Source organism: Anser anser (assembly GCF_964211835.1).
Source record: "Anser anser genome assembly, chromosome: 5".
NCBI classification, from domain to species: domain Eukaryota; kingdom Metazoa; phylum Chordata; class Aves; order Anseriformes; family Anatidae; genus Anser; species Anser anser.
This window is the reverse complement of record NC_139725.1, coordinates 5,971,632-5,981,493: the sequence shown is the minus strand read 5'-3', so window position 1 is coordinate 5,981,493 and position 9,862 is coordinate 5,971,632. Positions and strand designations below refer to the sequence as shown.

The window sequence follows — 9,862 nt, the reverse complement described above, 5'->3', positions numbered from 1 at the left end:
GCAAATAGCGGTCTGCTATCAGAAAGCATCAGCTTCTTTTCTGAATAACCGACAGCCTGAAACCTCCTTGATGGCTTAGAGTCAAATGGCAGTAAGAACTTTGTTAATCTGCGTAATTAAAGAATCACGCCTATGATGCTCCTACAGGAACATACTTTGTGTTAACTTTTCCAAGTTCTGGTTTTGCAAGGGCTTTCACTGGCGCTGCTGGTGCCAGGTCAGGATTTACCCTACAGAAGATGCTTAGATTGTGAAGCGATGGGGTTTAACTATAATCGCACGGCAAACGGCAGTCAGTTTGCGACTCGGCTTCGTTAATTCATTTATGTTGTGGCTTCTAAACTGGCTCTTCTCGTGTGTCTTCTGCGTTTCGCGGTGTTTTGTATCGCGTGGAGCTTGTGCGGCGATGGGGGCCCACAGGGGACGAAATGGCGGTGGGCGGCCCGGAGCCGGGCCCTGCCCGCGGCTGCCGCTCGGTGCCCGGCCGCGGGGCCGGATGTGAGCGCACGGCGGGCGGGAGGGAGGAGCGGGGAACGGGGAGGGACGGAGGGAAGAGAGGCAGGGACCGGAGCAGGGAGGGGGGACCGGAGGGCGGCTGCAGCCCGGCGGCGGGCGGGAGGAAGCGGAATGGCCGCGGCCGCGGGGCGGCGGCGCTGCGAGGTAGGCGCCGTGTGTCGGGACGGGGCCGCGGCTCCGCTCCGGGCCGGGTCCCCTCCTCCGCTGGGTCCCCTCGGGGGTCGCGGCTCCGCCACCCTCGGCCTCCGGGGAGCCTCCGGGGGGCCTCCGGGCCCGGGCGGGCAGGTGTGCTGCGGGGAGCGGGGCCTGCGGGGCTCCGCCGGTGCCCTGCGTTTCCTGGAGCGGGGCCGAGGAGCGGCGAAAAGCCCCCGCTGCTCGTGGAGGAAACGCCGCTGTGTCCCGTGGGCGGCGGGGGGCTCAGGGTGCTGCAGGGGGGTAAATCCCACCGCCTTCAGCACAAAACTCGGGAGCGACTCGGGCAGATCCGCTGAGAGCAGACGGACGGTGGAAGGAAGTTGTGGAGAAGGTAAAGCCGGTGGGAGAAGGCGAGTAAGGCGTTTGGAGCCAAGTGGCCTTTCCTTGAAGAAACCAATAAACTCACTGGAGCCTGTGCCTCTGTAATGTTGTGCTCTGCTTGATAACCTTTTACGTGAAGGTGGATGTTGATTTAAAAAAAATATACGTCGAAGGTCTCAAAAAGACTTTCAAACTTCCTTTTTTCCTGATTGTTTGTTAAAGTAAACTTGTCCTACTTGATCACAGTCGTAGTAATCCTGCTTTGGAAACTCGAGGTTCCTCTTTCTTTATGGAGTATTGCTCTCGTCACCAGCGAGGCAAACGTACAAGCTCCTCAGGACAAACAAGCAGCGTATACGAGCATACATTGGTGACTTAGGTGCTGGTCTCTCTTGAGTAGCTCTGTACAGCAGCAAAGAGAAGGGAATGCTTGAAATGGAAAATGATGCCTTTCAAAACTTCAAGTAAATAATTCCTTTCTGAGGGTGTTCTTCTGTTTCTTACTTCTCAGACTGAGTAAAATTGAAACTGCTGATATTTGTTACCCTATGCTGCTATTATTAATTTGTCCCTGCTGTGTAGCTGGAGAAACTTGAATTAAAACCTTGCTTACAAACATGAAAATGCTGAGATGATGTTTTTTTGCTGTTGGTTTGTTTTGTTGTGTTAGGTTTTGGTGTTGGACCAAACCAGACTAGTATAGGACTAGCTAGAAAAACTAATCCCATGGGGAATTTGAATTTGATCAGAGCAGGGTTGCATACTGTGTATTTTAAAAATCTTGATCAATGTGAAGGGCATCCTATGGAAGCTTCAAGAAAGAAAAATAAAGTAACATTGATTGGTAGGACACTGTAAGGATAACATGAGTAGAGTTCATAACATAGGACGTGCTTTGAGGCCAGCCTTAATGATGTTCAGATAAAGCTCTTATTTTAGAACGATTGCCTCTTAGTGTCTGCAGTTAGTGTAGAAATAACTGTGGGATGGATTTGTTTGTTTATTTTTAGAGTAATGCAACAAATTTAAAAATGAATGAGGGCGGTACAAACGTAAATTGCTTGCTTCACAGCAGTGTAACTGTAAATATGTTCCTGTGATGTGGATGTGATGTGTAATTACTTACCAGAACCAGAGTTCAGTTTTTATCGGCAGTGGTCAATAACATCAGTCATCTCAGAGAGCATTCATCCAGCCCTTTGTGCATGGAGAGGCTGCTGGGGTGTCACTTTCTGCAGAAGAATGCAGAAGCTGTTTCCAGACTGGGCAAGTAAGTGAAGGAGGAAATGTTTCTAAGCATGCCAGTAATGGTGAGCCTCATTTATTCTATAAGTGATTTAGAATAAAATGTTTTCCTCAAAGCTCACGTTAAAAAAAAAAAAGTTAGGAGAAGTGCTCCTTTGATCTCTGCTTTTCAGTAGAAATGCAGTCTGCAGTTGTTTAGAGTAAATTCAGTTTGTTCCAAGTGGTGGTCACTCAGGAATGCTTTCATTGAGAAATTGAAGTAGAGAGAGATGGCTGCAGATTTTGTGTACCTCCTAGTTTTCAGGTGCTTGGCATTAAAATTCTGACATCCCTTTTGTTGATCCGTTTAAAAAAATTTAAAATGGGACGCTCGTGTGGTGTTTGCGTTGAGACTGTCGCTTGTTCCGATCTAGAGGTTGGTTAGTGCAGGATAACCTGGATGAAATAACTTCGTCTGCGCAGAGGTTGCAGCTGGTAGGTCTCAGTGTTGCTGGTGATGTTAGGAGTTGCCGAAGACGCATCAAGAACAGGTCGGTGATAACTGATCTGCTCTCCTGCCTAGGCTGTAGTCACAGTGGAAGAGCTCAGGGTTGATGACAGCGTTGAGTTACAAGGTAGGTGTTCCAAGCCCCATGTGCAGTTGGACAAATTCCTGCAGGAAGAACACATCACGGTTGTTAAATATTAGACAAGTTAACTGAGGAATTCCTTGAGCAGCATATTAGTGGAGACTGGAAGAGGATTTTGGGGAAATGTCATTGCTTGCTTGTCCTGGTTTAACTTTTTTTCACCTATGCCCTTCTGAAACCACCCAGAGACAAGTTAAGGACGAGATGAACCTGTGGTCTGACCCAATATAGCCATCCTGTTACTTTTCTACTAGGGAAGTGTAGTGGATTTTGTTTATTTTTTTAAAAGCTCATTGCTTCAAGTAATCTCATAAGTATTTTAATATGTAAAGCTAAGAGGTCCATGTAAACAGTGCATTTGTTTTGTCAGTAATTAACAACTGTTTAATACTTCCATGCATACCAGGTTGGTGACTGAGAAGCATCTGCTGGTTATAACTGAAACTGTGCAAGTTTCCTGCCTGAGGGGAAACTTGTCTGCTGAAGCAAGTGGTAGAAATAATTTGGCTACTGCAGCAGAATTGCATTTGTTAGACCAGCAGGTTGGTACTAATACAGTGATGCAGAGGTAAGTCTAGGACAGAGCTGCGATGACATGGTTTTCTCTGCATATTCTATTAATGCTTTTGATATGTTAAAGGAATATCCTGTGCAGAGCCAGGGAACAGATTAATAGAATAGGAACTTTGCAGGGGAGAGTTTTCTCCCTAAATAATAGCATGAACTTCTTGCATTTTGGTGTGTTTTTGGATGTTTTGTGAAATTAGGAGGATATTTGGAGGGCTTACTTCGGGCATATAAGTTAAGAAACTTTTTTTTTTTTTAAACTCTGTGCTGTAGAGCCTTACGTGGCTATATGGTGTTTGGGCATCTTTTTTCAAGTAATTGGATGGCACGAACATTTCTTTCCTCTTTTACCCTGTCCTTCCCACCCCTCGAGACTTTGTATATTTTTGATTGAAGAGGATATTTAGCTTCTTCAAACCACTGCTATGAGGGGTTAGTGGAAGTACTTCTACAGGTGGATGCTGGGGATGGTTCGTCATGCCCTACTGTGAGCAGGCCTGTGCTTTATGAATAACTTAAACTCTGTGATGTTGCTGTCTGGGTAGAGCCTGAGCACTCTTCTCATAACTGACCCTTTTTTGAGCAGGAGGTTGAGCTAGGGATCATCTGAGGCCCCCTGCAATCTTAATTGTTCCATGATTCTTTGAAAGTGATGCTTTAAAGTAAAATTACTTTGCAAATTGTGGATTACTGGGCGAATTATTCAGATGGGGAATCCAAGTATTTGGGGCACTGGCATTGCTTAAAAGGAAGGCATACCTTAAACCAGCAGCTAATGTTGATTCTGTGTGGAATATTTTGCATTACGTGTGGGTTTTCAAGTGTGCGTTGAAAAGAGAGATTGATGGGAAAAGCATGTGAAAAATATGGGTGAACTAGACAAAAGTGCAATTTTAGAGCTGGTTGAAAAGCAGAAGAGTTAGTAAAAAGTTTTTAAAAGCAAACTTCTGAAATAAGCAGAGGGAGTGGATATGAAAGCATTATTCTGCAAGGAGAAACATTGCAACAGAACCAAAATTCTTAGCCTTTGTCAAACAATGCTGGTAATAGGCTTGGCTGTGAGGGATGGAAAAAATCTTGGCCAAGTGCATTGGCGTGAAATAGCCTGGGATGCCATCGGTTTCATTATTGCTTTTTCTGGTATCTGCATTCAGAAAATACTGTGCAGCAGGAGCAGAATTGCAGGTAGGCTGTTAAAGAGCTGGGAACAAAACAAGGCGAAATACGGAGATGTAGAAGGCGCTTCTACAGCTAGTGAAACCAATGTCATGTTTCTTGTTGATTTGTGCTTTAAGGGCATCTTGACGTGATTTGAGTACTTAAAAAGATTCTTCTGGTGATAAATCTTCCATGTCCAGTATTGTGAGCTCACGCTACTCTTTTCTTCAGCTGCGGCACCCACTGTTGGCTGTGTTGGGTTGCACGTTTTTATGCAACTTACGCACAAGAATTTAATTCTCTTTAAGACCTGTATCTCTTTAACAGACAACTGAAATGGCTGTTGGGTTCAGAATTTGAAGGGAGGGGTGTAACAGCGCAAACGTTTACAGGAAGCTGGCAGACGTGCTGTACCCAATCTGCACGTACCCACATCCACTGGTGGAGTGGGTTGCAGTGGCTGGTGGTGCGAGGCACTGCTTTGAGAAGGGGAAGAAAAGCTTTGTGGCAGCAGAAAACACGTGCAGGTAGCTACAGCTGCCTATGCTGAAATTTGGCTAGAACACTGTGCTGGACGCTTCCTTGGAATGCTGTCTGGGAAAGTCGATCCAACATTGAGATTCTACATTTAGAAAGTATGCCTTATCTAGAGTCTTTTGCACAGTGGCATGGATGAAAATAGTTTGAAGTAGTGGAGTTCGTAAGTGTTCCTATAAACACTGAAGCGGCTGGGGTTTTCGAGAGGCTTGTTGCCAATATCGAAAGACCTTGAAGTATTCCTGGAAGCTTCTGGTTCTAGTATTAGAAACACCCTATTCTTATTTAGCTCTCAAAATCAGAAGCTTTGTGATGAAATTGTACTTCCTGGATGTAAATGAATTGTTAAAATCTCAGTTAAGAGGTGCAGTCGTTGGTCTCAGTACAGCTGGTGAGGTGTTTAGAGGCTATCCTGAATGACTTGAGTGAAATAGGAAAGTGCTGGGTCAGAGTTTGTGCCCAATTAAAAATCGCACCTTTATTTAGACTAGTGAAATTGGCTTTGAAAATTCTATAGATACGATCTGAACTGAAATGGATTTGACCTTTCAGTTAACAGTTAATCTCATCCATGAGGAGGTATCCTCTGATTTTGCTACGAGTGTGTTAAAGAAGCTGTTGAGTGTTAATGGAAAGGTAGCGAGATAGAACGGTAGCTGAAACGCTAACCTTTTGCTGCTTCTGTACGCCTTATTGAACAACTTGCAATCTAAATCTAACAGTATTTTAAAAGAAAAAAGGGACTTCTTGTCTGAAAGGATTGTTGTAGATCTTGCATGTCTGTCAGTAAATTCTTTACAATTCGTTTGACATAATTTATTTACATTTCTTAACAGGTGTATCTGCAGCCCATTAAGTTCTTCCAAACTGAAACAGAAAAGATAAATGAGCAGATTGATGTTGGAAGTATTTTTTGACTTTAAGCAGCTGCTGTTAATATATATATATGATATATATATACTTATTTATTTTGAAAGAAGATCAGTCTGATTATATCCTTAATTGCTTAGGTTATTTGACCTTTCTAACAAGTAAACAGTTCCCGTACTTTGTGGAGAGTGATGATGTAAAAAGAAAGAGTATAAGCTCAGGACAGGAGTGATAAACCAAGTAATACCAAAGTTGTGCTCGATGCACAGTCCGTCACGCAGCTGAAGAATCTGTTTGTTTCCTAACGTATAATGTACCTGGAAATAATTATTTTATTAGATGCATGGGAGGGATAAACAGTTGTACCCCAGCTTAATGCATATTCAAGAATTAAAGTATCTGGTACGTTAGTTGTTGCGTGTATTTGAATTAAAATAAAGCCTTTGCTCTCTCAAGCATTGCTGGGATGATTTCGCTGCTTTTTCTGTATCTTCTGTTTTCACTTCATGCGTGGTGATGACACTGTCAGAATCTCTTCTCTGTTAACGTTTTGTCCTAGTTCCTTCCCAGTCTCTTTCTGCCCCCCCCCCCCCCCCCCCCAAATGCACATACTATGTTGGCAAGCCCGTAAGTAACTCTCAGCTGACTGACTTGATGAGGTATCGGTGCAGTTTTCTCTATTAGTAGCAATCTGTGAATGCACCTGGCAGGGAGGCTTTTAAATGTCCGAGTTCCTGTGTTTTTTCTTGCTAAGGAGTTTTCCTGCTGTGGCAAATGTCTGGCTATGAATTCCTTTCCAGCTGACTAGTACTTTCCGTAGTATATTACTGCTGTCTTATTTTGCAGAAGTTTCCCCGGCTATCCCACAAAACTGCTACTGTCTCTGGTATGCAGGCAAGATAGGTTAATTTTTAAGTTAGCTATTATTCAGTATTAGGCAAATGCCTTACATTTTTTTTTATTTTTTATATTTTTTAACAGGGAGGTATTGTGAAAATTGTGCTTGTTTTGAGGAAGCTCTGCCTACAATATGTGAAGGTTTTACTTTATAAAGAATTTAGGAAATGGTCTGACACGTTATCATTACTTCTGTATTTAGTGCTGGAACTCCAGAGTGTTTTTGAACTGATTTGTTGTCGTTATAAAGTGTCTCTTAAGGATGAATTGCAAGTAGTATGAACTCTGTGCTTGTTTAGCACTAGAACAAATTACAAAAATAGCTAAAAACAAACAAACAAAAAAACCAACTTGATTGGCTTTCGTTTGCTTTTTTATTTTTGAGGAGAAAATTGTTGTGTAACTCAGCTGAAGTAGAGGAGAATGTTAGCATGGTCATGAGCAGATGGTGAGATTACCTCTGCCTGAGGTGGTGGGATTTGTCTCTGATAAAATGTTCCTTGCTTATTAAGGTAGGAAACTAATTTAGATTTTTTGAGTCTCTCTCCTGGTAGAGATGTGACATCCCGTGCATCATTCTCCTGATGTTTCTTACCAAAAATCTTTAAATTCCTCGTTAGAAAGAATTGCTTCCTGGTTCATTTTTGTGTATGTGCTGGAGCGGTCCGTAGGTAAATATGTTCTGTTTTTATGTAAGCCTCTGTAACTGAGAATCTGTTTTGAAATAAATTTTCATCCCGTTTAGAGGCTTTGATGTGAAGGAGATTGTCGGACGTCTGCTGCTTCTTGGCTCTTGTTTATAAAGTTTTGCTGCTGTATACTTGATAAGCATTATTCTGTTAAATAAATTTGCATGGCAATCAACAGGTACACGGCTGAGCAAACGAACATTGCACTCTAAACAAGTGTATTCAAAATTGCGACCGAGGAATTGTTGCTTTTAGGGAAACCCAGCCTGACTCGAGCCAGAGAAAGGCCTGTGGATTTCTACCTTCCTGCATCTGGTGGAACGCTTCCAGAAAATACTGCTTACAGGTACCCTGCCTCACTACAAGGCAGGGATTACCTTCAGTCAAGACTGTAGATAAGTCAGGTGTTGAGGTTTTTAGACCTCCTTTTAAAGAAATGTTGAAGCAGGCAGTATTGATCAGTTACCACTAGGGCCAGGCAAGCATGGTGATGTTACACAAAGTATGGGTACGTATGTTTTACTGCAAATTTTGGGGAAAGTAAGTCATGGAGGGGATCGTTTTATTGCTTTCAAATCTCCGTTGTAATCCCTCCAGATGTTCCCAGGTTTTTGGTTTTGTTTTGGGAAGCGTTTGACGAGTTCTTTAAGGATTTCGAAAGAGAATTGTGCCTTTGAAGGTGAGAACCTCTTTTTGCTGAGAACTTCTTTTTTTTACTGTTGCTTAAAATAGAGTGTGCAGTAGTTGAGATGAGAACAATCTTGGCTCTAAGGATTACTTTCAGGTCTTTCGATGCCTTCCAGTTGTTGCAGACTCTCATGACTTCTCACGGTGTGGCCCCGAGTGGCTCAGGGATCTCTCTTTCCCACCTCTGGGATTTGATCCGAAACATTCTTCGGGGTGCTTGGGAAGTTCCTGCTGATGGTGCAAGTGAAATTTGCCCTTCTCTTTTTAAGTGCTGGAGAGGTTTAAATTTTGCTAGCTGTCTGCCTTTGAATTTACATGGCTGCAAATTCAAAAGTTCAAAGCGAAGCTCATCTTTTTATGTGAAAATGTTAGCCGACGCAGTGTCATTAACATTAAAAGTAGGCTTGCCTTTATTTTAATGATCCTCAAGTCGGGGGAGCTTTTCTTCTGATCTTCTATCATGTGATGAATTTACTGTTTAAAACTGGTGTGCAGGACAAGGTTTTGCTAAAACTCTTGCGGTGTTATCAGATGTTTTTAATTTTGAACTGTTTGAAAGCTGCAGTCTGCTTATCAAGTTTGACAGAGATTTACACACTGATTTGATTTTAGAATTGTCCTGAGGACAGGGCTTAAATAAAGTGATCAAACTTGAGGGTGTACATGGTGGCAGAGTCTGCCTTGCAAAAATAAAAACCCAATTCAGATTTCCAGATAGCAAGTGATAGTCCTAATCTTCAGGTCAGCACTCCAGCTTTCTGCCAGTGCAAGCGTGCAGTCAAACCGAGAAAAATGCAGCACTGTCGAGTGAAATTGTGAAAGAAATGAGCAGTTATTGAGAGAGTGGGATTCTCTGGATGTACGGGCGGGCGTGCTGCAGTAGCTGTGCACCATGTTTCCGAGCGCCGAGGAATGCGTGTTTGTCTGCAGGCATGACTCGCTGAAACACTGCCTTGTTGTGAGTGGGAGACGGCTTGGCGAGAAGGGAGATCAAAGCTGTCGAGTTCAGCAGAAAAATAAGGTTTCCTACTTCTTAAGGAGCCAAAGCTACTGTTACTTGGTTTATATATAGTTGCGTTGAAGGCCATATAATCGTGGTGTTTTTTCTCCTTCAGAAAAACGACTTGCTCTCGCTGCTACAATTATCAGGCGGCACCAGAATGCGCTGATAATATTCTGCCAAGTTGTTGCCCAAATAGTTCTCAGTAGTCCTAGCAAGTGTGATCATCTTTCAGTTTGTTTGAATAAAATTCGGGAGAAAGATCCTGCTGCTGTTCAGAATCCTTGGGCAACAGCAAGGCTGCAAAAACTGCACTTCATGCTCCTGCATCTTGGAAAAGCCAGGTAGGAATAACTGAGAAAACTTCATGAATTGGGAAGTGCAGGGTGGTCTTGCGTCTGGAGATTTAACAGAGCGATTTTAACCATCTGCGAAGTATTCCGTATAGCTTTAAGAGAAGATTTAGGGAGACCGTCCTGCCAACAGGAGCCTAGTAAATGACCGAATGTTGCGGAAGGTTGCAGCTCCGCTGTAAACCCGATCGGGGCCTG

The 9,862-nt window shown here is 43.3% G+C and overlaps 1 protein-coding gene across 3 annotated transcripts in view; it reads left to right on the top strand.

Moving 5' to 3' along the window:
* The first annotated feature begins 510 nt into the window (after positions 1-510).
* Positions 511-9,862, top strand: part of PIK3C2A (phosphatidylinositol-4-phosphate 3-kinase catalytic subunit type 2 alpha) — a 49,633-nt gene continuing 40,281 nt past the window's right edge. The window contains exon 1 of one of the 3 annotated variants that reach the window (XM_083839608.1): positions 511-660. The gene's annotated coding sequence lies outside the window, so the exon portion shown is untranslated. Of the gene's footprint in view, positions 661-684; positions 1,043-6,674; positions 9,656-9,862 lie in introns of those variants that run through there. The other 2 variants (XM_083839611.1, XM_083839609.1) reach the window with 2 other exon arrangements.